The sequence below is a fragment of the Rhinichthys klamathensis genome, unplaced genomic scaffold (genome assembly GCF_029890125.1).
Source record: "Rhinichthys klamathensis goyatoka isolate OS25496 unplaced genomic scaffold, OSU_Roscu_1.1 h1tg000259l_1, whole genome shotgun sequence".
Taxonomy (NCBI): Eukaryota; Metazoa; Chordata; class Actinopteri; order Cypriniformes; family Leuciscidae; genus Rhinichthys; species Rhinichthys klamathensis.
Window position 1 is genome coordinate 1,728,544 of NW_026606781.1, and position 26,627 is coordinate 1,755,170.

The following is a 26,627-nucleotide window of genomic DNA, read 5'->3' on the forward strand; positions in this document are numbered from 1 at the left end:
AGTGACGCCAAAATGAATGGGAGTCAATGGAAATGCTAACGCAAGTGAAGTTCTGCTACAACATGGCGGCACCCGGCCGGCTTCAACTTCCGGTCGATGGATTACCCCCTTGTGAACAAATGTAAGTAAACGGGGGAGCTGCGTTTATTCTGGATAAAAACAAACTGTTTTTACATTTATCAACCGATTTCAGTGGTTTGTATGTGGTGTACAAAAAGTTTCATCTCTAGTTATTTAAAATCTCGATAGTTAGACTTGTAAAATATTTTTTTTTTAATAAAGAATGGTCAATTAAGCTCAGGCTTGTCATGTATCTGGCTTTTTATTCTTGGATAAGAATGGTGAAGACCCCCATACTGAGATATAATTTAAGTTTTCTTATTGTGGAAAAAGCATTTTCTGTGATTGACCAGATTTTAGCAATAACAAAGATAACTGATGGATCCTTTATAATAATACGTTATGGTGCAACTACAGTGCAATGCAAATAGTAAATATAACAAAGTTAAAATTAATAGTAAATAGTTTAGTCAATAAAATAAACAAATAGTATACAGCAAATAAAATAGTAATGATTAGTATAATTATATAATATCATAAGTACAATAATACAATCATAAAAATATTGATAATAGCAGAGTTTATTAATAATACTATAATAATAGTAATAGAATAATAAATATCAATTACAGAATATACACAATAAAAAATAAGTTAAATAGTGACTTTAATATTTAACTCTTTTTGTTAAATTTCAGTTTTATTGATCAGTAATAGCCATTATAACAGAAGTAGCTTCAGTCAAACATACAGCAGGATACAACGTTAAAATAGCCTAAATATAAAGTTATGAAACTTCACTTTGCCCTCAGCCAAAACGATTTACCAGGGAACCATTTATAGATTAATGAGACCAAAGATCGCCCGTTAGATATACACAAGACGAATTATATCTCATGTTTAACCACTAGACTACAGACATCCGAGTCAGCGGCAACACTTCAGAAGCACTGGCCGAGGTACGGCTGTTCCAGGCGGGGTAGACGAGCGCTGAGCGCATCTTACAGCTCCGAAAACGTCAGATCAAATTTTTAAATAGGCGCTATCTTTATAAACAAACCACATATTTGAGCTTTAAACAACTACATTGTCGACTGAAAAACTATTTAAACTACATTTCGTGACACAATAACAGTAGTATTTTTAAATGTATCCTCTGAACGTTACTATTACTAATTAAATCATGACCAAATACAACCAAAAACAAACGTTCAGTCTTGCTTGTGAAAGGTAATTCCTCGAAAGCTGTTTTCCATTGTGTGGCGATGTGTACAGCCCCAAACAGCGCACAAAACATGCATTTTTCTCAATTCCCGGTATGAGAGGTATGGGAAAGTTGCCATCCCCAACATGGCGGCGCCGTTGACGTACGCTCCAGCGGCCAATAGGGCGTCTATGTATTTATTATGTCTATGGTGGTCACCCTATCGGCAACTGTTTACACTTGTACGCGCATGCCCAGTGTGCATGAATGGTCATGTGACATACGTTTTAGGTCTTGTAGTGTGTCGACGGCGATCTTTTTCTGAAATACAGTGGAATCGCCAGTATGGACGAGGAACGTTTTCATTTTAAACCGCCATTTTAAAACGAAAACGCACTAGTGTGGACATTACGCAGTAGTGTGGTTTATGGTCTTCTTTAAAAAATGACTGGTCAGTCATTCATTTACATATTTCAAATGACTCAGAATCTACAAGTGTGTTGGAGATGGAAAACCCAGAGTGGAGTGAAAGCAGAACATTTCAATTATTAGAGTTTCTCGGCATTTGTCTCTAATGGTTGGCATGGAGTGTTGGTGTGCCTGGCGGATTTAAATCGGATTTAGTTTTGAAAAATTGTTTTAGTCAAATCAGTTCTAGGTCTTTTTGCTTATCCAATAAATCTGCTCTTTTATGTGAACTTGAACTGCTTCAGTTGCAGCTTGCTCTCCTTAATATATAATGGCCAGGTTAAGATCGACCCAATTAGCTAAATGACAACACTTAATAGCTGCTATTAAGCACCTGAATCTCAAAAAAGAGAAAACTGAACTGAACAGAAGTGAATCTGTGAGTATTATACTTCCTCTCGTCATGCTTTCTTTAATTCTGTCATCTATTTTCTCTCTCTCTCTTTCCTCTTCTCTCCCTTTCTTTCTTTATTTTCCATTTTCCTTTTTTTATCCGGGAGGCCATTTACTTCTCTTTTTCTCAGTCTATTCCTCTCTATTTCATTATATCTGTCACACAGTCACCGCACCACACGTGTGGCAATAAAAAGAGCAGAACTATATGGGCTGCAAATACATGTATTTATTGCACATAAAATAATATAAACAAGAAAAAGCAAAGAGGTAAAAGAAAAGATCAAATAGAAAAGTGTGTGTTTTGGTACTATCATTCCACTTTTATTATGTCAATTTCTCTCTGTGTGTGTGCCTTTTCGCTTTGCTATCTTTCTGTTTTCCTCTGGTTGAATTCAGTCTGAGCCCAACATTTGGAACCACTTCTGGTCCGGGGCGTTTCACTCTGAAACGCTCCTTTTCTCTCCAGAACAGGCTGTTCTCTCTCACTCCATTTCCCTCCCTCGCTACTCTCTGTCTCTCACATCCACACAAGCACACAGCGCTCTGTTTATGTTGCCCACACAACAGCCTCACTAAACTAGATTGCATGTTTGTTTCTAGTGCAGTCAGTACAGAGAAGTGAGAAGCAGGAGGTTTACAGCGATGTGACTCTGCTGTGCAGTGAGGGTTCACTGTGTTCATGTTTGCTCCATCAGGCCTCGGCACACTGTGGGTGATGAAATGAACAGGGGGGAAAGCAGATGCTTGGGTCTGGAATGCCTTCCGCAGCCTGAAACAATTTTAGGGTGGAGAGGAACAAACGGGCTGAGAGGGCGAACGAGGAGGAATGCGTGATATATGCTGGATGTATACTTTCAGTAAAGCCTATATGTTTGTGTTGCAAGATTATACATAGATGTTCTGCTTAAGTGTTATTTTAGTATTATTTTATCTGCTATTTATTTATTATAAATTTTTTTGAATTAGCTTTTATTTTTACATTTTGAATTTTCATTTTCATTTAAATAAGTGTTATGTGCTTTTGTCATTTTTATTAGCTTTTGTTTATATATATATATATATATTTATAAAGATGAAATAAAATAAAAATATTAGATGAAAACTATCAGTTAGATGCCAAGACAACATGTAATTTGGGTATTAAAATAGCTCAAATTAAAACAAAAATTATTTACAGCTATATATATATAGCTTTAAATTAAGTTTTTTTTTATTAAGTTTAAATTAAGTTAAATTAAGAGTTTTCATTTGACATTTTTATTTTATTTAATCTTTATTTCAATTATAAATGGTTTTAATAGTTTTAGTTAACAATAAAAAACTCTGTCTTGTTTAAATTAAAATAATTTCTTAGATAATATTAAAATAATAATTCACCTAAAATGGGAATTCTGTCCACACATATGCCCGCATTAAGTGCAATTACAATTAATGGGGACTGGAGCTTTCAAGCTTAAAAAACCTCGCAAAAGAACCATGAAAGTTATTCATACATGTCTATGCTCTACAGGTCTCTGAAGCCATACGATAGCTTTGTGCGAGTAACAGACAAAAATGCAAGACATTATTCAATGAAAATCTTGCTCTTGCTGAACAAATCGGTTTGGGTTGAAAACATCTTTTGAACGATTCAGTAATTCCTTTTTACATTTACATTTGAATTAATCCAAAACAGATTAGAATGATTCACATCCCACATTAATTGTAATTGCATGAAAAAATGACCAGTAAATTCTTCAAAATATCTTATTTTGTGTTCCACAGAATAAATAGGTTTAAAGCAACATAAGGGTGAGTAAAATTAATGATGAAAGTATTTTTTTAGGTGAACTGCCCCTTTAAAAGTAACTAGATGAAATCTGTGTGTGCAGTAGTGGGCATAAAGCTTTATAAAAAAGCAGCTTCATCTAAAGTAAAACTGAAATTAAACTGGGTAAGCTAAATTCTCAATGACATTAAGCATAGTGCGATTGTGTCAGCTTCATCAGCGATTAAAACTACAATCGCCTGCTTCGTTTACTTATTTATTAATTTTTAATGCCGGTCACAAAGCGAGATACTAGCTTAGCATACACCCAACACCTCCGCCCGCTTCGCCTGTCGCTTTTGAAATAACAACCCTTTTTCTGCTACACTCAATCACCCACACACATACACACACACACACACCAACGAATCTCTCTCTTTCCCCCGCTTGCCTGCTCTCCCTCTCTCCCTATTTCTTGCTCGTTCTCTCTCTTCCATCCACCCCCTCCCCCTCCCGTTCAGCTTCTATAATTCAAATCCTGTCAGCCCTGTTCCAGACTGCTGGCGCCAGCCTCTCTCTCCAGGAAAAAAAAAGAGAGAGGGGAAAAAAAAGCAAAGGAAGAAAAAAAGCTCTTTGAGGGACAAAGCCGACAGAGCCACACACACACACACACACACAAACTCTCTCTCTCACACACACACACACACTCTGCGCGCACGCACGCACGCACACACACACACACACACACACACACACACACACACACACACACACACACACACACACACACACACACACACACAGGTCAAAAAGCAGAATGAAGTTTTTTTTTCTTTTTTCTTTTTCTTAAAGAAGCAGCTGTGGGTGGACTTTTCAGGACCCAATATTTTTCCTCTTTTTCACTCCCTTCTTTTTCCATTTTTTTCTCTTTTGTTTTAATCTTTCTCTCTCACTCTATTCCCCACCATTGCTCACACTCTTTGATCTTTCCACTGCCTTAACTGGTCAATGCTATAAAATCCCACTCTGTGATATTTTCTTAGCTAGTTTTATTGACCTTTTAAAATGAGTTACAACATGAACTTAAGCGAATGTTTTAAACCTGGACTAAACTTCCATTTTTTCATCCACATTTAATATTGTCTAAAGGACCACTCGCACATTATAGGGTTTTTGTGTGGTCAAAAACACGAGATGAGAGTCAGTGGAGTGGAAAAGAGTTGAACTTCTTTTAACTTTAAACCGCGTTTTTAGAACACTGTGTCATGCGTGAGACGCTGCAAAAGACGTGAGATGCGAGTGCAACAGTCAAACACGTCCGTCTACCGTGTTTAGATAGAAAAACAGTAGAAAAGTAGTGCTTTGGAATGGAAAAAACACGTTGTGTGTGTACGACCCCTAGTTCAGACTATGGCAGATTTTATGGAGAGAGAAGGGTCCAAAAGTCAAACGCAGGGCCCGCCATAGTTTGTCAGCAGTTAAACTGGGCTAAATATAGCCCACGGGACCAAATCCATCTATTTCAGGTCTTAATGAGCAGTCTAGTCATGTGACGCAAACTGGCAGAAATGACAAGCCCATCATTCACGACTCGTCCACTGACTCAAGTGTTCCCTCACTCCTCATCAGACTCCCACAATCCCTCACTCGCTCACACTTGCATGAGCTCTGACTTTTGTCCTCCATGGGTGTGCGTGACACAAACACACTCCTATTTACTGTAAAAGACAGAGTATCCCAAAAGCTTCTAGTGACTCAAACTGTCCTTGATAACATCCACTGGACATGAAATGCAAACTTGAGGTTGGAAATGCGTGTTGTTCATTCTTTCTGGGACAATAAGTGACTTTGACTTCCACTTCTTCTCTCTTTTTATTTATCTGTCCCCACACAGACTGATGCTGAGCGCTGCAGCCTCTTCTGTGGGACAGGACGACCCCTATGTGTCCCTGCTCAGAGACAGAGCTCCCATGAGACACGAGAGAGGATGAATACCTTCTCCTTGCCCCAGCCCACCCCTGTTTTCTCTCCATCGCCTGAACGGAGTCTGAGGCTACCACACTCGCTGGCTGCAATGGTAATTGGAACATAATGGAACATTTTTGCCGACTGAACTGAACCCTTTGCCCCTATCACCTTCTGAACCACTCGCAAAATAAGCCCACATTCCATGGCCTACTGCACGCGTACACACACCTCTCAGCGCTGATTGACCACTTTGGTCAGGCATCATACAAGCACATCTCACGCACTCTACCTTCATATACACACCAAATATGAGATACACACACACACACACATGCATGCTTATCAGACATTGTTTCTTAACTTTTTCCAAGAGATTCTAAGAAAGATCACAATATATATATATATATATATATATACAGTATATATATATATATATATATATACACACACACACACACACACAAACACTTATACATGTTAGGGGTGTCAAAAATAATGTTAATTTCTGCAATTAATATTCTCTGTTTAACATTACAAAAACGCATATATATATATATATATATATATATATATATATAACGCAATTAATGTAGCATCTGTTTTTTTATTAAATTCTTTATGATTGTGTCATACTGCACAAGATAAACAACTATTGCTGTTTTTAAAATATTATTAATGAATTGTCATAAAAAGCCACTAAGAGTTGAAGTTGTATATATGAATATGGAAGTGTATCATGACCTCTCCAAGCGTCCCACCAACCAGCCAGAGGTGACAGGAGACCAAGCCTCATCTGGCTCCACCCCTGCCCTCAATGTCAATTACCCATCACTGCCGGCTCATTCTGATATCCTACCACTCCCATCTCAAACCAAGGAACAGGGGTCCAAACTCAGCGGCCAAAATTGAGCCGGCCCTCAGTGTAATCCCCCATTACAGTCACTTCATTTGTAAATTGGCTTTTGCATGTAATGTATCCCAGCTGAGCCTCCCCCTGCCCATCTCCCTAAAGGACCCAGTCTCAGACTGGTCACTACAGCACTCAGAGAACCCACCAGGGACACCAAATCGCCTCTTTCTGTCTGTCTGTCTTTGTTTTGTTTGTTCTTTTTGCCTCATGGCACAAACAGACACACAGAAGGGCTTCAGCGTTTCACTGTTTTGACTCAAAGAGACCACTACAGTGTCCTGCATTTTGCCAAATCAGTTAGGCTTTTTCATATCTTTCGATCTAATGAACAAAATAAGCTCACGCAATTTACATATGAACGCGACCAGAGATGATCGAAAAACATACGGGGAGCAGCAGCTTTTGTTTCTGCTCTGCAAGACCACGCCGAACGTGGCTGCGACTGTGTGTTAGAAATCACAAAATGAGAGAACATTGTGCTTAGGACGTTTTTTGTCTTCAAACCAAACTTGGGTCTTCAGCCGATAAAGTTTAAATCCCGTCTGGCTAACAGCACAACTGTTTTCAACATTGATAATAAGAAGAAATGTTTCTTGAGCACTGAAGGATGATGTGACACCGAAGACTGGAGTAATGATGCTGAAAACTCAGCGTTGCCATCACAGGAATACATTACATTTTAAAATAGAAAACAGTTATTTTAAATTGCAATAATATTTCACAATATTACTGTATTTTTAAATCACATATATGCAACCTTGGTCATTTTTTTATAAATCTCACGACTGCAAACTTCTGAACAGTAGTGTATAAACTATTATTATACACTCACCTAAAGGATTATTAGGAACACCATACTAATAATGTGTTTGACCCCCTTTCGCCTTCAGAACTGCCTTAATTCTACGTGGCATTGATTCAACAAGGTGCTGAAAGCATTCTTTAGAAATGTTGGCCCATATTGATAGGATAGCATCTTGCAGTTGATGGAGATTTGTGGGATGCACATCCAGGGCACGAAGCTCCTGTTCCACCACATCCCAAAGATGCTCTATTGGGTTGAGATCTGGTGACTGTGGGGGCCATTTTAGTACAGTGAACTCATTGTCATGTTCAAGAAACCAATTTGAAATGATTCAAGCTTTGTGACATGGTGCATTATCCTGCTGGAAGTAGCCATCAGAGGATGGGTACATGGTGGCCATAAATGGATGGACATGGTCAGAAACAATGCTCAGGTAGGCCGTGGCATTTAAACGATGCCCAATTGGCACTAAGGGGCCTAAAGTGTGCCAAGAAAACATCCCCCACACCATTACACCACCACCACCAGCCTGCACAGTGGTAACAAGGCATGATGGTTCCATGTTCTCATTCTGTTTACGCCAAATTCTGACTCTAACATCTGAATGTCTCAACAGAAATCGAGACTCATCAGACCAGGCAACATTTTTCCAGTGTTCAACTGTTCAATTTTGGTGAGCTCTTGCAAATTGTAGCCTCTTTTTCCTATTTGTAGTGGAGATGAGTGGTACCCGGTGGGGTCTTCTGCTGTTGTAGCCCATCCGCCTCAAGGTTGTGCGTGTTGTGGCTTCACAAATGCTTTGCTGCATACCTCGGTTGTAACGAGTGGTTATTTCAGTCCAAGTTGCTCTTCTATCAGCTTGAATCAGTCGGCCCATTCTCCGCTGACCTCTAGCATCAACAAGGCATTTTTCGCCCACAGGACCGCCGCATACTGAATGTTTTTCCCTTTTCACACCGTTCTTTGTAAACCCTAGAAATGGTTGTGCGTGAAAATCCCAGTAACTGAGCAGGTTGTGAAATACTCAGACCGGCCCGTCTGGCACCAACAACCATGCCACGCTCAAAATTGCTTAAATCACCTTTCTTTCCCATTCTGACATCCAGTTTGGAGTTCAGGAGATTGTCTTGACCAGGACCACACCCCTAAATGCATTGAAGCAACTGCCATGTGATTGGTTGATTAGATAATTGCATTAATGAGAAATTGAACAGGTGTTCCTAATAATCCTTTAGGTGATTGTATATGGAAATACTCTTACACTTTAGACGCTGTCAATATGTTCAGATAACCAAAACAAAATCTAATCTACAAGTTCCTGAAAAATTCACAAACATCTCTTTTAAACAGCCTATTTATGGCCTCCTTTTCATTGTAGCAGGCAAAAAAATAACTTTTTTTAATTAAGTTGCAACTACAAGTAACATGGAAGTCATTGGAAGTTAAAGCTTTCATTGGCCTTAGAAGTAGCTCATCCAATCAAATTTTAGCAAGTGCATGTTTTAACTAAAACTGTAGTTTACACAATACACTGAATTACTGGTGCTATTATTAAGCTTTCAACATTTTATAGCTATTATTATATAACAGGGTCATAGGGTCCTCCCTATGATTACTAAAGTTGTGCTCAAACTATTCTTTCATATATTAACATGACACATTACTTGGAGTTGTGTTAATTTCTGAGTGGTACTAAAAATAGTAAATTTTATGAATCTATATATCTCTCTCACACGCACTCACACACTCACTCACACACACACACACACACACACAGGGTCTCTTTGTTGACAAGTACCATGTTAGAATATCTCTTTCAATCAAACGGTTCACCGGCAGCTATCATACTTTCTTATGGACAAATTCAAACACACCACATTGATTGTCCATCAAGTCATTCAGCCTTGGACAGTCTGGTTCCAGCTGAAGCCCTTAATAACCAAGAAGGCCAAAAACATGAGGGCCCGTTGACTGCAGCCGTACCCATCAGCCCCCTCCCACAGCCCCCCGGACTAACCCACAGGCCTTTCTGTCTGCTGCTGAGCTTTGGAAACAGCTGTGCAGTCATAACAGAGTGTGTGCCCAGACTCAACTCATGTTTTTTTGTTGCTTCAAAGGCAATCTGATACACTATCCCCTGAAACAAGCAGACACAGTCACACGCACATGCTTGCCCACATATTCACAGTGTGCACAAACAGTGCTAAGATGAAATGTTCAGGATACCACTCTTCTATCTTGCCAAAATCTAAAATCACATAATTAAGAGAAATTCACTTTATTCTAGAATTATTAAAAGTTTAAAGTGCATAACAGACTGGAAAACATTGTAAAAATGCGCCTTTACCTACATTTTTGACTGCAAAAATGTACTTATACATGCAATTCAGTGCAGTTTACAGCTGAAATAAACACTGTGGTAACAAGAACAACTTTTATTACTTTTCACACAGATTATCGATTAATGAAGACTTATTTTCAAGCAGATCCTTGTACGATACATGACCTCAAAACACATAGTGCATGATTTGTAAACTAATACAGTTGGACATTTTTCTGACGAAGTAAACTTGCTTAGTATACCACCTGGTACAGCACTGCACTTGCGATGAGGAGCGCTTGGATACGAGTCCCATGAAACATGAGTCACAGTAAAAGAGCTCAAAGACTTGTAGAAAGCAAGCTAAAATAGCATGGTTGCTTCAGCAAAAAACACTTTTAAAAACACTTGTTGCAAAATATGCAACAAGCAACAAAATATTTTACAGAACCTCAGTTGAAACTGGAACAGGACACATCCAAAGCTAGCATAAGAAATCTAACTTTGCATCAAGCTAATAAAAACATTACATTTAGAGACAGATTTTAGGCTATGTTATGTGCATGTGACTTTTTTTAAATTAGAAGAAAATTGAATGAAATTGGTGAGATTACTTTGTAGAGTGAATTGTAAGTGCACTTTAAAGGGTTGATTTATGCCTTTTACAGGCTTACAGGACTTCCAGAAGCTCACAATAATTTTCAATGTTTAATTGGTTTCCGTTGGCTCGAGTTCATTAACTGCAGGTAACTCATATTAGATAAGCTGGTGTGAGTTTCAAAGCCTTGACAGTTTCATTTAAATAAAGCCACCACTGACAATGAGAAAAGATACCAAAAGTCTGACGTTCCCCTCTGAGGGAAGGCACCCTGCTGTCTTTCTCTAAAACAGTTTTTTGTATGTTAGTGTGCTGAGAGAACAAGTACATTAACTTTCTGTGCATTTTACATTATGAGTAAATATGACAAGGAAAAGTAGATTAGACTATTTACTATAGAAGAAAAACTGCACCTAGGGGGCAGTATTTTCACTTACTACCTCATTGGGACTGAATAACATTTTGTTAAAGGAACACGCCGACTTTTCGGGACTTTAGCTTATTCACCGTATCCCCCAGAGTTAGATAAGTCCATATATACCATTTTCATCTCAGTGCGTGCCGTAACTCTGTCTGACGCACCCACCGCTAGCCTAGCTTAGCACAAAGACTGGAAGTAAATGGCTCCAGCTAAGATACTGCTCCCAATAAGTGACAAAATAACGCCAACATTTTCCATCTTCACAGTACAAATAACAAGGTCATATGAGACACAGGCATCTTTTAACCGTATACATACTATATTCTCAGAAGGCGAAGCACTGCTACTTGGGCGGAGTGATTATCGCAACACTCTGAGCGAACTCTCTGCACGCACGGAGTTACAGCAGGCACGGAGATGAAAAGGGTATGTATGGACTTATCTAACTCTGGGGGATACGGTGAATAAGCTAATGTCCCAAAAAGTCGACGTTTTCCTTTAACAGAATTCACTTGAAGGATGGCTTTGGCTTAATTCGACAATTTTACCTAATGTAAAACAAACGTGTCTTTAAACTCATTTCTTTTATGCTATTTTTAATTTCTATCGCTACATATGTGCAGAATTTATAAATAGGGAGGAAATAACGAAAACTTTTAGCTAGTACTACCCAGACAGTGATCTTGTATTGGTACGAATAGGAGAAACTGCAACGCGCAATATGGCAACTTCAGGGCAGCTCTTGTAATATTTTCTAAATAAAAGAGTCAATCAATATTTAAATGTGAGTTTGGCAACAGTTATTTCCCCTTTCAAATAGATAGCAGTTGGTCTTGCATGCCCAAAATAGCTGCCCGGAGGCACTTCAAATATGGCCGCCGAGTCAACTGACCTTCCTTGAAAGGGACTATGATTAAAAGTAGTTATATGATCATTAGTGTATCAATAACGTCACCTTCTACAATGAATTCACCTAATTCACAATGAAGCGGCTTTCTCAATTGGGGTCTAAAATTTAGGACACACTTCTTTTGTCTAACGGATGCATTAAACATGTGCAAACGCACTGAAATGTCAGCGTTAATCTCTAATGAACAACCCAAAGACAAACCGCTAGTTTAAACAAAGCGCTTGTAGAAGCAGCATGCTAGGCTTTCTTTTACCCGCTCCTTCCCTCCCTCCCTCCCCCAGCAAGTCGAACACGTAGGAAGAGAAAGGGAGAGATAGAGCGAAATACTGAGAACGCAGGCACACAAAGGCAGGCGCTAGCTTTCCATCGCTGGCTTACTAATCGGCTCCTTTGTTGTGCTCGATGCATGCCTGTCCCTGTCACATGACCGCGTTTCCATGGCTACCGAGGTCTGAGTAATCATTTGCGCAATGACCTTTATTCCCTTGAGGGAAGAGGAGGGGGAGGTTAGAATGAAAGCAGAGCCAGCGAAAGCAGGGAGAGGGAGGGAGAGGGAGGAAGGGAGGGTGGAGAACTGGTGAGCAGCGGAGCGAGGCAGTGGGGACCTAGACAAGAAAAAGAGGAGAAGGAAAAAAAGCAAACTGATTTTCTCTTAGCAGTACTGAGAAGAATCCGTTGGGTTTGGTTAGATAACGAACAGAGCGCGCAAAAACAGGCTGAGAGGGAGAGGAGGGAACGAGGGATGCAGCGGCACTAGAAGAGATAGCTAGAGATAGAGATGGGCCAACTGTAGGAAAAGAGGAATGAGCATTGCGCTCAAGCCGCTTGAATGAAAGAACCTTATAAACCCAAAGGCAGACTCTCTATGGTCTGACGGTTCCCACGTTGAAGAAAAACATGCGGGCAGCAAAAGCTATTGCAGATCTGATGCCAAACCAGCGCTGGATACGGCTTGAGCTTAAGACTAATAGTCTACCAATGACTGCACAAACCTGGTCACGATAATCACTTCTGAAATCTCCCACACATGAACGTTATGCCTCAGAGATGAATAATGATAATGGTGGAATACATGCTAAGTGGTTACTGCTGATGAGCACCTTTGTTTACATCTACTCCCCAGTTATGTTTTAGCCGTCACACAGAATGAGCCCGGCACAGATGACACATGCTGACAGTCTAAGCTCAGTCATGTTTGGGTCACTGAGTTTCTCATTTACTCTCTTTTTCGCTTAGTTGTTTCTACTTTGCCCTTTTCTGATGAGTATTATGCTAATTCTATTGTGAGAAAATTCAGTTTGCAGCTCTCTTCGCATACACTCACAGATTCAAGAGGACCTCCTATTGTTTCTCTGTAGTTTTCATATGTATACAGTATGGAGGGTTCATAAACAGTTTTATTTTATTTATTTTATTTTTTTGTGAGATAGAAGTGTTTATTTATTCCTAAGAGATCCCAGTTTTGCTTTGAGTGATCATTCCTTATAATTGAAGTTTCAATAACCTGAATGCTGCAACAATTCAAACTCCTTCCTTTAGGGGGCAGTAGTCCACTTTTCTGACAGCTTTCTTAATGGCTTTTTTGGGCCAGTGGAAAAGAGATACTATGATGTTGTAGTATTTTTTATGAAAATGCTGCCATGAGGGCTGTAGTTTCACTCTGATGTGATAAAGCTTTGCTATCAATTTGTATTTTGCTTTTACCTTTTAATAGATTTGAAGCCTAATACAGTTTAACATTGAAAATGCGAGTTTTCTTAAATTTATCTTCAAAAATAAATAAAAGAAGTAAAAAGTGAAAGATTATCAAAAGACAACTCATTCATTTTTATTGTAAATCTAATTTCGCTCTAGGACACAATATCATTCCCTTTGTTTATTACAACTAGGGTTTTACTCTTAAAGAGTTCACACAGAAATGAAAATGTTGTCATAATTTACTTATGGCGTGACCCCACTGACTTTCATTGTATGGACAATACAAATTATTCAAATTATCTTTTGTGTTCTGCAGAAGAAAGTCATACAGTTTTGATGTGACACAATGGTTAGTAAATGATGGTTTTGATTTTTTAGTAAACTATCCCTTTAAGGCAGTCAGTCATAAGTTAGTTTATCTTTCTAAAAATGTATGGAATTAGTTGTTGTTGTTTTTTCCAGAACAGAATACGAAGGCACTTTGTTGTCCCCTGTTGAGTTTTGACTGCTGATAGTAAGCAGACCATTGTGCCGTTCAGCCTTCGGCAAGGACATATTTTCTAAGATTATAGAAACATAAGGATTCACCATGCAGACCTCAAGAGATGAATAGCACCTTCCTTGAACACCATTCAGACACACTATGTATGGACACACCAAAACATATATACACACACACACACACACACACACACACACACACTCTTTCTTTCTTGCTCTCTATCATGTTCCTTGACAAACACATGCTCATTTTCTCCAAACACACAAGCATCCACTCTCTTCCATACAAATCACACAGACAGACAAGACAGACACACACGCACACCTCTACACACAGACTCTGCCTATCTAAAAAGACACACCAGCCAGCTGGGACACGCAGTAAAAAAGAGAGAGAGAGAGAGAGAGAGAGAGAGAGAGAGAGAGAGAGAGAGAGAGAGAGAGAGAGAGAGAGAGAGAGAGAGAGAGAGAGAGAGAGAGAGAGAGAGAGAGAGAGAGAGAGAGAGAGAGAGAGAGGAGGGGAGAATATTGGGCAGGAAGTAGCACGGTTGGGTGTTTGATGGGGTCGGCAAGACCGTTAATCACAGAAATGGTTCTGTTAGCCATGACAGCTGAATCCACGGCAAAGCACACAGGACGACGCTGGCACACACATGACGTCATCCTTCCTTCCAGATCCCCTGGATTAATATTCCAATAATAGGAGAGAAGGGCTGGCTGAAGGTTGAGACGACATCCCTCCATGCATTACTCACCGTTTCACCACATGACCTGGGCAACCCAGCACTCACATGATGGCTCGGAGTGCAACACAGTGACGGGCTTTTCATTTCCAGTATACACTATCTAATATAGACTCTACTGAAGTGTTATTTGTAGTGGTAAGATGCATCTTTATAGCTATCAGTATTGATTAGTAGCTTTTTCGGTGCATAGTATATGTAAGCCTTCCGTTATGACTTATATACAGCTAATTCACCAGGGAAGCTTGATTAATAATTTTTCCTAGTTATAACCACTCCTGCTCATATATCCACGAAGGTCTGAATAAGGAACCATTCATTTACATTGTTGAGGGTAAGCTCACCTGAAGGCCACCCCTCCTCCATCACATTTGCTGTGTTTCCCCCGTCCATGCTGCTCCTGCAGCTGTCGACCCCCTCTGACCTCTTGGTCCAATCAATAGCTCTCCTCTCAGGCCTTCTGCTGGAAGGTAATTGCTAGTCTAAGTTACCTCACCTAGACATAAGACAAACAGGAGAGATGAATATTTTAAAGAAGTACAAGTACATTAGTGAAAAAATAGTATATATATTATAAAGTGTATAGTTTATTACTGATTAATATAATACTGTATATATTTTACTTTATATATTTGTTTTGCTTTTACTAATACTTGTAATCAGGAAGGAAGCATACTTTGATCAAAGTAATGACAAGTAATGACATTAATAGTGCTACAAAAAAATTCAATTTCAAATACAAATTATTGTGGACATTTTTTTTTCCAGAATAACATTAAGTAGCACAACTGTTTTCAACTTTGATAATGACAGTGGTGGACAAAAAGTACACATATCAAGTACTTGAGTACAAAAGTAAAGATACCATAATAAAATATTCCTCCAGTACAAGTATTAGGCTAAGTACTCCTTTTTAAGTTTACTCGAGTAAAAGTATAAAAGCACAGACACTTAATAAGTACTGATCTGCAAGAAAACATTTTATTTTATTACCAAAACTTGTCATACACTGATAACTACTACTGACAATTACTGATAATTTAATTACAAAATAACAAGATACACCATAGCTAGCATATAAAAAAATGAGGAAAAACAAAATGTGTGTAAATGTGTGTTGACATATAAACATACAGTATAGAAACAGATAGGGTAAAAGAAAATGGCATGCAAACATACTAGTTTTTACATCATTTGAAACTGGCATGGCAGCAGAGGGTACATGGGCATTAATTTCCATATTTTAAAATTATGTTTAGTTTTTACCTAAAACCTACACCATTCAAATGGTATTACACAAATAGGGAAATGTCCACTTTCAAGCATTTCATTCAATGGGGATAAACAGCTCGCACTTTAAGTAAAAAAAGAAAAAGACCCGGCAGTCATGACCTAAATATGAATTCCATTTACAATTATAAATTGTAAAATTCTGCATCAGTCGTGAGCGCACTCGAGATCCTATAGGATCTACTGTTCTTGGCTCATTTTGAGTCAGTTTCTGAAGGATCATGTGACACTGAAGACTGGATTAAAGAAGTAATCACAGGAATAGCAGATATTTTAAATTTGAATAATATTGCACAATATTGCTGTTTATTCTGTTTTTTATATCAAATAAATGCAGCCTAAACACGCACACACATATATACGCATACACTCACATATTGGTCTGTTGGACCAGTTGCTCTTTGACACCAGACAAGGTCACAAGCATAAAAAACACAATATCCTTGACTCAGGGGATCCACTTTGAAGGCCTATGGGGAGCTGAGGAAACTTAATTGATTATGTGGGTTTGTGTTCATGAGAAAAAAAAAGAAAAAAAAGAGTACTTTGTATGTAAAGAGAGAGACAGAACTTATTCTGTGCCCTATGCTTTTTGGTTTAAAAACAGAGCCTCCATTGTGTCACTACAGCCTCTGGCAAGAGTTGGAGCTCAAGTCTAAGACTGACAATGAAAGGGCCTTAGAACCGAATGAAGTTCGAGCTGTAGCTCTGTGTATGTGTTCGTGCCTCCGCATGTGCGGGGGGAGGTGGTGGGGCTGGTTCAGACACCAGTGCTACATGATTCACTCCACAAGACATCTGGCAAAACTGAGCAATTTGGCTGTGTATGCCTGGTTTCCCAGCAACTCGCTCCCGAGTCCCAGCTCAAGAAGCCACAGCTAAAGGAGGAGGTGAAGGAGGCTTTTGGTTTTACTCCAGGAAGGGCACAGAGTGGAACTGGTCCTGAGATAGAGAGAAACGCTTATTATTATCTAAATTTAATTGAGGTTGAGGCTGTATCTGACAATATCAAGCCAATCTTATTATATGTATTTTCTTTTGAGATAAATCACTACCATACAAAACTAACCGAATATCACTGACAACAAATGCCGGTTACCAGCCTTGCTGGTCTTTCCACCAGACGTCCTGTTCCTTCCTCGCTTGTAGTATTGTTGGATATCAGCAAACATCTGTGTTTGAACATGATGTTGCAAACAAGCCGTTAGTGTTTTGTAAAGTTCAGACAACCAACAGTAACAAACATTTTGTTTCACAAGTGGTCTAGGCGGATGCAGGAAGAGTGCAGGTGTGATTGTTACGAGAATGATTGGCAGGATGAGATTAACATGCTCCTTCCAAACTCCAAACTCATGCCATTAAAGTTAACCATTTGCCTTTGAGATGATCAAAAATAATAATACACTTGTTAAAAGTATCTGGTCCCTAAGATTATTGTAAAATAAATTAATACTGTTTTTCAGCAAGGAAGCAATAAACTGATTAAAAGTGACATTATGACATTTATAAGGTTTTAAAAGATTTCTATTTTAAATAAGTGCTGTTCTCTATTCATCAAAAAATGTATCATAGTTTCCACAAAAAATATTAAGCAGCACAACTGTTTTGAACATTGATGATAAGAAATGTTTCATGAGCAGCAAATCAGATCATATTAGAATGATTTCTGAAGGACAGTGTGACACTGAAGACTGGAGTAATGATGCTGAAAATTCAGCTTTGCCATTACAGCAATAAGTTACATTTAAAATATTTTACAATACTACAGTTTTTACTGTATTTTCAGTCAAATAAATGCAGCTTGATTGAGCATAAGAGAATTCAAAAACATAAAAAATCCAAACCTTTCTGAATAGTGGTTTATATGACAAATAAAATGGAGGCCAAAAGTCTGAGATCACTTTCAGATTGTTCTGTTCTAAAGAGTATCGTGTGCTTTAATGGAAGCGAGAACATCGGACCGTCTGTAAAAAGAATCACATGATACACTACATGTAAATTTGATATCTAGAATCTCAAACATGTATTCATTTAACAACAAATAAAATTTGTTTCTGAAGTTTTCAAAATCTGAAGTTTCTTTATTTCCACTTTTAAACTAGATTCTTTCAATGTGGTCTCAGATTTTTGCACTCCACTGAAAATACCTGTGTAAAAAAAGTTTGCATTATCAAACTTATCTGCAAACTGAAACTGACACTGAAAGAGATTTGACCTCCACAAGACAGACAGAGAAAGAAAAGGGAAATGAAGAGAAAGGGGTTTAAAGAAAGAAATGGTCATCATCAGTCCATCCATCTGCCAATCTGGTACCTCCCTCTGTCCATTTTTTGACCACAGCTGTTTAATCCCCCCTTTCCAATCGCTCGCACACGCACACACAATAAGACCCCCCGTGTAGTCACCACCCAACGCTGTCTCAGTGAGATAAAGCAGTCATTGACAGCCACGTGTCTCAGTGTTGAAGCCTGTGTGCAGGCCAAGTGTCCAGACAGCTGACCAGACATGAGTCTGCCAAACCATATACATGCAGCTCAATGGGACACGATGAACCAAGATTAGCATTGGATTTCAGGCACACACTCGTATACACTCATACACATAGACTGGTGCCTAATCTAGACCTGCTATGTGCATTCCCATTGAAGAAGGTGGTTCTGATAGAAAATCTGTATCTATTTTTGTGACACTTTGTTAATGTTTGAACAGATCACAATCTGTTAAGTATGTTAAAATATGTTCTCAAAACTAGTAACACTCATAAACAAAGATAAATGTTTTTTTTTTTTTTGTGGCCAGGTTATATACTCAGACATCGTCCACCTCACACACACACGCCCCACAAATATTGACACCTTTGGTAAATATGACCAAAAATGACTTTATATATATATATATATATATATAAATACCTCCCTTTGCCAAGATAACAGCTCTGGATCTTCTTCTATAATACATAATAAGTGCTGGGCAACGATTAATCCAGGACCTCTGGATTCATGGATTCTGTATGGAGGAATGGTCTCAGATCTCTTGGCATATGTCCATCAACCTTATTACTAGTGCTGGGCACATCCAAAATAAAAGTTTGTGTTTACATAATATATGTGTGTGTACCGTGTATAATTATTTTGTATATAAATACACACATATGCATGTATATTTAAGAAATATTGTCATGTACTGTATATACTATATATATATATGTATTTATTTATACATAATTTATATTATATATAAATATAAATATTTTATAAATAAATAATACATTTTTCTCAAATTTATACATGCATGTGTGTGTGTGTAATATAAGGTTGATGGACATCTGAGACCATTCCTCCATACAGAATCTCCCCAGAGTCCATGCTTGTGGACTCTTTTCTTCAGCTCATCCCACAGGTTTTTTATGGGGTTTGGGTCAGGGGACTGCTATGTCCTAGCCTGACTACGTCAGACTTCGTACTTCCGCTCAATTTCAGTTCGCTTCTGTACTCAGTCTGAGATAGCGACCTATCTCTCAGTTTTCCTCCGGCCTGAAAACAGCCGGCCAATCAACGAACAGAGGGCGGGCTGAGAGCCGTGACGTAGACGCTAAGCGCCGAGTTTAAGATTCTATTTTAGGGAAATCGAAAACGACCGCGGATATGGAGATACGGGATGCAATTCGCTCTGTTGTGGAGAATATTCCCGGCATTTGCAAACTGAAGCCCGAACAAAAGAGTGTTTGTTAAACATTTTTAATGGAGGTGATGTTTAAGTTGGAGAGAGAGGTGATTGCGTTATGTGATTGGCTTACGGGTAACCAATGATTTTATACTTCAGACAAGCGCCCTGACTCCGAGACTTTTTGACTCCAACACCCAACTAACATCTGCAAGTCTACAACTCTGATCTTTGGAGTTTGTTTGAAAGAGAACATTTCTCAATTTGCACGCAATTGTGCGTGTGGGGCCAATACACGTCCTCTTCCAGGTAGATTGTTACCATCTTCAGTTGATTTAAACTTAACTATTACCCAGATAGTGGAAATGAGTATTCCAACAATTAATCTATTATCTATTATAAGTATAACTAAACTATTAAGTCTTCCTGATTATTAAAGATACAATATGTTTGTTTTTTTCACCGGTAGGGGTCGCTAACCTCTTACAATGACAAAGGCATAGGTTGATGACGCAAAATTCCAGTTGAATTATGGAACTTGTCGTCAAGCTTATGGATCTCATAATGCTTATGGATGAGTGAATACATTGATGTTTTTATCATGACTGTGGTGTGAAGCAGGGCTCGATTGCTAATGAGAGACAGACATCAGCGCCACACGCGAGTCCCGCGGATATAAAGGAATAAGGACATTTCATTCTACCAAACTACCCGCAAGTGCTGAATTACTCACACACGTCAGTTTATTAGATGAATGAAGCTTGTGAGGTAACGCAGCAGCGCTGTTTCACTTGGTCTACACTATCACACTAAACTGCATTTGAGTATGTTGAAAGTTATAATGTTATTCTATGTGTTAGTTTGTCTGTATGAGACTAGCAGTAAGCTAGATCAACATTAGAATGACTTACAGATCATATTCTAACATTTCATCATGTTGAACTATATAACATTGATTAGTTTAATGTACATTTGCGCACCTGTCTAATAAAGTACATGTAAGTGCTCTATCAAGTCGAAGTTTGTCGCAGAAACTAGCTCTCTTTTTTCACAAAGTCTGCTTGCCATGGTCCATCATGTTTGAACGAAACGCTGTTGTCCACGTCTGTCGCTAAAATAAAAAGATAAATAATTATTTTCTTAAAAAATCTTACTTACCCCAAACTTTTGAAAGGTAGCGCATAGTTAAAAAATCAATCAATCGTTAGTCAAACAACTTTAAGCAGATGTCTAAAGACATATGCATGACTGGTGCCAATCAAGTACAGACATGACAATTTACAAAACAAAATGAAAAAGTACTATGGGCCAATTTAGGTCTAATGGACAGCAGTTCACCTAAGTGTCCAAATTTAGAGCAGTTTCATTACCATATTTTTTTGTATAGTACCTATGGCCAAATAATGTCATTAGCACATAGGTCAAAGGTGAACCAATGTACCATACTATATTTCAGAAAGCAAAAACTCTCCTTCCCTCTCTTCCCTCTTGGTTGCACTGTGTACTCGCTCTTCTCCTTCTTTCTCTGGAACGTTCCACCCTCCCTCCCTGTCTCTGTCTCCTCTACATTCACTCCTCTTCCTCTCCTCTGTTTTCTCCAGGGTCATTGCAATTACTCCTCACTCCTTCTCTCTCTCTCTGTCTGTTTGACGCTTCTTTTTTATTCTCCTATCGTATACATGTTTGAGGTATACTAAAACACATCTCTCTTATTAAGTCTCTACATCTTTCACCTCCCGTACTCTAAATCTTTTTGGTTTGTTCTCGTCTCATTTCTGCTCACCTTGTCTCATTTACTCTCCTCTTTAATTGTAACCTCTATTCTAGTCTCTTCCCTCCTCTTCTCTGGACTTAAACTACTATAATTCTCACTTTTCCCTCGCCCATACTTTTCCTCCAATTATTTACCCTGCACCCCGTCCCTCGTTTCATCCGTTCTCTCTCTCTCTCTCTCTCTGGTACGGGGAGGAGAGCGCTGCTGCAGGACTGCAGGGCTCAGCAAAGCCACATTCTATTTTCTGCCACTTCCTCTTCCTCTTCCAACCGTTTCTATGGTTACAGCAGGAGCCCACAGAGGCCGCTCCCTCCTCAGTCATGGAAGAGGAGCCAGGGTTATCACTCTCCTTTCTCTAGAATTCTATTTCTTTTTCACTCTTATCTCTCACTCTCTCTATATTTATATCACTCCGTCCATCCATTTCTTGGTGTCTTCTCTAGTTACATTGCACTCTCTCGCTCTCCGTGTCCTTTGTGACTCCTCTCCCTCGCTCTCTTTTCTCTCCCGAACGTCCTCTATCCATAAGACTTTCTCCCATCCGTTTCATTGATTTGACATTTCATCCGCTCTTCTCCTTCACTCAATTTCCAATTTCAAAGTAAAAGTTCAAAGTATTTTATACATGCAATATTACCAAAGTATCAATATACAAAGAAAAACAGTGAGAGAAGACACAGTAACTGTCCTTTCACCTTCAGTTTTTTTTTGTTTCTGTCAGCTGTTTGAGGCCAACATACATAGGAAAGATGCTTTTTCAAGGGCGAGAAGGAAAAAAACGTGACCTCTATTGTGTTACTGAGACACACCAAACCAACCACCTGCTGAGTTACACTCACAAACATGGAGCGTGGTGACATTTCTTGGCGTTGACGGGGAGAGGCAACCAACACCGCTTGCAATGGATTTCAACAGGCATGACGTTCAATCTAAAACGGGGCCTGTGCAACAAGCCGCATGAGTCACTGGGCAAAGGTCAATGACAATGAGAAGGCATCAAATTCTTCTCCATCTTTGCAGCCATTAATGTGCATAGAGAAATAATTGCTTCATGTCTTCTCATGAGGGTCTCTTGCTCAATAGCGCCAGCTCCCTGAAGTAGTCCTATTTGAGCCAGATTGTAAGATGCTGTGTGGTTTCTTTCTTCTTGTACCACATGTACTTAATTTGTTGGTGCTTCTTTCTGTGTTGGGGTGGTGGGAAGTACTCAAGGTAGATCTCGTATGTAACTGTCAAGGTCCCCAAACAATATAGTGCTCATGCTATATGATCATGCATTGATTTTACAGCTAAAGATTTAAAACCTCAGATAGTGAGGTTTATTGGATAGTTAGGATACCGCCTCACATTAAAACGCTGAGTATTTTTCAAGGATATTTCAACTTCTTTGAAAAGCCTTTACGTAGTTCAATGGGTCATATTTACCCAGGAAAATCAACTGTTTGTGTCATTTTTTTGTAATTGACTCTTACAAAATCACAGGAAATAATTCTCAAAGGAAGTTATTTTGATCTTAATCAAAGGTCTATCAGTCAACTTGAACAAACCTATTTGGACTACAGCTGCTCATTTGGATATTGAGCATGACATTGTAAATCAAAGGCCACACGACAAAGCTCACAGGGAGGTGGGGTCGTGCCATTGGCTGCTCATTCACTCGACAACATTGGGTTTTTTAAGCACCGACGGTCATACTGTGTCACTCGGAGTCTTAATGATGTTACGAAACACCCCGCGTCAGGTGCTATTTGTTGATAGTTCTCTTCAACTCAAGTTAAAGGGATAGTACACCCAGAAATGTACTTACCTAATGTCATTTCAAATCTATATTAATTTCTTTTTTCACAAAACAAGTTTGTTTTGGACTCTTATTAACTTTAATTACAAGTACAAAAACAGTTTTTATCTAAAACATCTTTTGTGGACATAAGGAATTACATGGGGGTGGTTTAACAATGGCAGAATTTTCATTTTTGGGCAAACTATTCCCTTTAATCTCTTTTAAAAGTGTGTTTAAGATACATGACCATCCAGTGAGTCTCTGTTTGAACAGGAGAAGAAAAGTTAGTCTCACTTAGAGCAGTCAAAACCTGTTTTGGTTATATATTCACTCACAGTGCCAAACCAGTGACTGTGTGTTTCTGTTTGTCTAAGGTGGACACCTCTGTCAAACTCTTTCTCTCTTTTTTGCTCATGTTATATTTAATGACCATACAAAGCTGACTTGTGCTAGTTTTTCTCTTATTTACTCATTGGTTCAAATAAATATGCTCACCTCCAATACATTTTATTTTCTCTTTTTAAATGACACGGTAATGTATGTTACTAATTAGAAAATAAATGAATAGAAAGATATATGGGTCAGATATATGGGCCATATCGGACCCATTTTTCTATTTAAGTAGTTGTATATCCTACAAAATTACCATAATTACAGGTTTTATAGTTTTATTTTATTTTACAGTTTTTATATTTTTATAGTCTCATCAATATCTTTGTTTTGCTTTTCTCCTCCACTCTCTTCTTTGGGTTTAATCTCGTCATCCTGTTCATCTGTGCTGCTTTGAGGACACTCAGCTCAAGGTTGTATTTCATGTTGTGGTATGAGCTCTTTTGTCTCAAACGTCTGTAGGTCTGGTGTTTATGAGGAAAAGGTAAGGACTCCTAAATCAGTTTGCTTGCTGGTTTTACCAGTGGGAAAAATGACACAAAACAGTCTTCTACACTATCATTACTACTTCTAAAAAATACAGCACACTGCCAGATACAAATACAGCATCGTGATCTGAGAGGAGTATGATGTCTATAAAGGGCTAATTGTGAAACTTCTAATGGTCTGTTTTTTGAAATGCATTTTTTATATGAGAAAAATAGAAAATAGTGACAATATGATACACACTCACTCACTCATTCACTCACTCAATCATTCAAGTGGGTAAGATTTAATTGGGTGGGTTTTTGAAAGAAGTCTCTTCTGCTCACCAAAGCTGAATTTTTAAAATAAAAAATACAGTAAAAACAGTAATATTGTGAAATGTAACTTTAAAATGTTGCTTTGATGGCAAAACCATTTTTCCAGTCTTCAGTGATCATTCTTCATGATCCTTCAGAAATAATTATAATAAGCTGATTTGGAAATATTGATTTGAAAACAGTTGTGCTGCTTAATACAATTGATGATGTTTTGATTTTATCAGGATTTTTTTTTTAAATGAATGTTGATCTTACTGGCCCAAAACTTTTGAACAGTATACACTCTCAGAAAAAAAAAGGTACAAAAGCTGTCACTGGGGCGGTCCCCTTTTAAAAGATACACCTTTGTACCTGAGGAGTGCATATACCTCAAAGGTACATATTGGTACCAAAAGTGTAAATATTAGTACATAAATGGTACATCTTACTTAGAACCTTTTTAAAAGGGTACCGGTCCCAGTGACAGCTTTTGTACCATTTATTTCTGAGAGTACATAGTACAGTTGACTAAACTGATGACAAAAATATATAAAATAAACTACTCGCACACATGCTCAACCAACTCTAGTAAACACACTCAATATGATTGATAATGGATGAATCATTACATGTGCTAGTAGGTTCTCCATCTACCTGTCATCAGGTAGATAGTTAACAAGTGGTAAAAATTCAGCGCTTTTGTTACTCTCAGTTGACTCATGGAAGATAATGGCCAGTGCATGTGTAGAATTCTTACATGAGTGATCAAGAACCCGTGGGTAACAGCTTAAGGTCTGCAGGCAGCTCATGTACTTTACAACATCTGCATTCATGAACACAATCAAAGAGGAGCTAGTCACCACAGAGATACCCACTGCCAAAGTCTTATGGATTTGATACTGCACTATATTAATTGGTAATTGGTGTATAGAGACCATCCAGGATATACTTAGAACTAGGGTTGGGCGATATACCGGTAGACACGATTAACCGGTAGAGATTTTGGACTATTGTCTCTATCGCGGTTTCGCTCATGTGACGTTGCTGTGCTGCGCGGTCACGGACGATTATCATTTGCATGTGTTTTTAAGCATTGCGGTTTAAAAAACAGGTGATTTTAAACCGTTGACGAGCAATTAGCAGCGAAAGAGAACTAATTTAAGACTGTCAGCGCTGTCTGAGAGATGCGCGACATGAAGCTGCTCTTTATAGAGCTTTTGAGAACTGAACTGCTTTTTGCCACCTAATTGGGCTTAAACGGCTAAATATACATACCTATGTGTCAAAGTGACCATGTCTTTGCAAGTAAACACATTAATTTATGTCTTAAGTGAACATAAACAGTTAAGAAAGAAAAAGCATGAGTATATTGGATCAGTGCAGTCGGTCTTAAAGTGACAGCATCCACATTTACTTGCTGTTCATATTAATTATAATCAAACAACAAAAAAGACTGAATCCCTTCTTGACTGAATCCCTTTTGTAACTTTAATAAGAATAAATATATATTTAATTTACACAGTAAAAACTATGCATTGTTTTTTATTCTTTTGATTACTTTATACATTTTATATAGTATTAGGGGCTTTCGCACCGGAGGAACCTTTAAGTACGTACCCGGATTTTGCCGTGGATTTTGGCGTGTTTGGCGCCTTTTGAAACTCCTAGAAACTCCTTTTGGAGGAACTAATTTAGCTCCTACTTCAGAGTAGGGTCTAAACCAGCATTATAGGAACTATCCGTGATGTTAGTGTACGCTGATTGGCCGAACGCACGCGAAACACCAGCACCCGCCATTTTTAAAAAGGCTGTGTAAACACACAGATTATAGCCTATATATTTACTCCACAAACTATCTCTACGGACATGGAAAACAGTGATAGATTGGCCTCTTAACCTTTACGCTAAGAAGAAAATCCAACGCAACTTTGAGGGGACCAAGCGAAACATGATTATGTATTTCTGCTCAGCTAGAAACACTGGACATCAACCACACAGCACACGCTAATAACTTTTCATTACTGTCTACTTTCTATGTATAACAGTTCTATCTAATGACGTATTAGATAAGACTGTTAGACAGATCGTACACTAATGCACCCGAAGAATGCGAGCTCAGGCTCTGGCTGGCGTTCTCAGTGGCGTCAAAATAAAAGTTACAACAACAAGCGTGGCTTACGTCAGAGTTCCTACTGGCGG

At 38.5% G+C, this 26,627-nt stretch overlaps 1 long non-coding RNA gene across 1 annotated transcript in view; it reads right to left on the reverse strand.

The window, feature by feature from the left end:
• Positions 1-26,627, reverse strand: part of LOC130101605 (uncharacterized) — a 121,340-nt gene that overhangs the window by 30,807 nt on the left and 63,906 nt on the right. Inside the window, exon 2 of the long non-coding RNA XR_008809009.1 lies at positions 15,094-15,245. This is a non-coding gene — a long non-coding RNA (uncharacterized LOC130101605). The remainder of the gene's footprint in view (positions 1-15,093; positions 15,246-26,627) is intronic.